This window comes from Euprymna scolopes, chromosome 9 (genome assembly GCF_053919585.1).
Source record: "Euprymna scolopes isolate OS-2025 chromosome 9, ASM5391958v1, whole genome shotgun sequence".
NCBI classification, from domain to species: Eukaryota; Metazoa; Mollusca; class Cephalopoda; order Sepiida; family Sepiolidae; genus Euprymna; species Euprymna scolopes.
In genome coordinates this window covers 37479789-37482444 of record NC_136490.1, presented here as the reverse complement: position 1 = coordinate 37482444, position 2656 = coordinate 37479789, and the positions used below count along the sequence as shown (strand labels likewise).

The window sequence follows — 2656 nt, the reverse complement described above, 5'->3', positions numbered from 1 at the left end:
GACTCTTTTGCGAGTCAATTGAGAGTAACGCTCTCTTGTGCTGCAAATCAATTCGAGACAATCGTTTGAAGAGATTAAAGGAAGTTGATGCTGCTTGCCGCTCAGGCCATGCGTGAAATATATTCTGCTTAGTCATCATTTAGAAGTCGAATCACGATTCAGTATAAAGCTCATAGGGTAGACAATTGGCGCTTAAAAGATTTCACTGCGTAGACTCATTTTCTGCTTTCGTTTTTAATAATTAAAGCATAACGACTTTTCTAAAATGTAATATTTAAGAAATTGATGCAATTATATTATACCAACTAATTAGAAAAAAACAGTGATCTATTTTTCTTTCTTGGCCTTCGGGCCAAGATCAAAGTGTAGTATCTGTTCCGGCAGATACTGCACTTAAGATAATTTGTACCAGTCAATGGAGGGGAAACCCTCTATACTGGGACAATCGCCTGGGTAATACCTAGGAGGTCCACCCTCCCAGGCCTTGCCACCGGGCTTTCCGGTGGGGCAAGTTTATTGCTTGCTGCCTGAGGCGCCCCGACCGGGGAATGCCGACGGGGTTACTCAGGCAATTTTTAAAATTGCAGGAGTGCCCCTCCTTTAGGGGAGCCTGCGGGGTTCCCACTTTCCGGCCTTGTGCCACATAATGCTGATGTGGGCAGCATTTAAATAAAAACCCTCTATACTGGGACAATCGCCTGGGTAATACCTAGGAGGTCCACCCTCCCAGGCCTTGCCACCGGGCTTTCCGGTGGGGCAAGTTTATTGCTTGCTGCCTGAGGCGCCCCGACCGGGGAATGCCGACGGGGTTACTCAGGCAATTTTTAAAATTGCAGGAGTGCCCCTCCTTTAGGGGAGCCTGCGGGGTTCCCACTTTCCGGCCTTGTGCCACATTTTGCTGATGTGGGCAGCAAATAAATATCAACCCTCTATACTGGGACAATTATTATTTTTGGTAACCAGAGTGACCCCTTTTAGGGGAGCTGGTTTTTACCTCACATTAAAAACGGCCTTGTGCCTAATTTGCTCAGTGGGGGAGCAAATAAATACCATCTGTTCCGGCAGATACTGCAAGCTATGACTAGCTATGACTAGCAAAGACCAGATGTGGGGGCAACCCCACATGCCTGACCTTTAACCAGCTCCCATTTCCCACCTCTCGGGACCTGGTCCCCTTTTTCCCTTCCCCCTCCCTTCACTCCTCACATTAAAAATCGGCCTTGTGCCTAATTTTCTCGGTGGGGGAGCAAATAAATACCATCTGTTCCGGCAGATACTGCAAGCAAAGACCCTAGGTGGGAGCGACCCCACAGATAAGACCTTGGTCAATGTAGTGGCAACCCTTCATACCAATTGTCACTATCCAGCTCCCCTACTCCCCGGGGAGTTAGTCCCCATTTCCCCTTCACTCCTCACATCGAAAATCGGCCTTGTGCCTAATTTGCTCAGTGGGGGAGCAAATAAATACTTGTTTTTCGGGCCAAGATCAGTGTAGTATCTGTTCTGATACTACACTTAAGTAATTATTCCTTGGCCAATGTAGGAGAAACCCTTCATACTGAGACAATTACTAGTTAAGTTAAATAGGTCTTTGTCAATGAAGGGGAAACCCTGTATACCGAAACAATTACTATTTATTTGGACACTGGCAGAGTGCTCCCTTTTTAGGGAGCTGGTTTTCTCACACATTAAAAACATCCTTGTGTCTAATTTGCTTTCGTGGGGAAGCAAATAAATGCCATTTGTTCTGATGCTACACTTCAATATTTTGTTCTCGGTTAGTGGAGGAGAAATCCTTCATGATTGAGACAATTTTATTTTTGTTACTAACCAGGGGGCCCTAGTGGAGGAGCTGGTTTCCCCCACATCAAAAACCGACCTTGAGTCTAACTCTGCCCTCGTGGAGAGGCAAGTAAACAAACAAACAAACAAAAAATTATATTATACCAACTGTATATAACCGGTATTGCCAGGTTCAAACATATTTGCAGATAAAGAGTTTAGTCATATAGTATTTAAGGAATTTAGGAAGACTCTTTCATGGAAAAATCGTCCACGGAAAACTCGTCCATTCTTTCTAGATAGGAAAACTGGGTCATTATTTTAGAAATATCGATTGAAAACACATTTTATGATCGTTCTTGAAGGAAATTTTGTTTTTAAAAGATACGACACACCCTCCCCATAATATATAAAAAAAATCTTGTTTACTTTTGTTTTAAAAGATATAACATTGATTTTTCTAAGTATTCATTTTCTACCTAACTAGCTAAGCTTTTTATGGTTTAACTATTTTAAAGCGTTTATTCAGTTCAAAACAGAGACTAAATACGCTATAATATTTTGTAAAAAAAATATTCATATTTATTTATTGATGTTTAAAAAAAGGACAAAATCGATTTTTCCAAGTTTTCGTTTTCTACCTAACTGGCTAAGTTTTTGTGGTTTAACTTATTTAAACTTTATTTATACGGTTTATACGGTTTCAAAAAGAGACTGCACACCTCATGATATTTTTGTTTTAATATTTATACTTACTGTTGTTTTAAAATCTTTAATATGATTTAGGAATGGAGAGAGGGAGGGACTTTTTACAAAACTATATCGCCCTCAAAAACAAAACAATAAACAACAAACAAATGAAATTAAAAGGATT

At 40.8% G+C, this 2656-nt stretch overlaps 1 pseudogene; it reads left to right on the top strand.

Annotated features, from left to right (window-relative positions):
• The first annotated feature begins 332 nt into the window (after window positions 1-332).
• LOC145285376 (U2 spliceosomal RNA) lies at window positions 333-479 on the top strand (annotated as a pseudogene).
• Window positions 480-2656: the final 2177 nt, after the last annotated feature.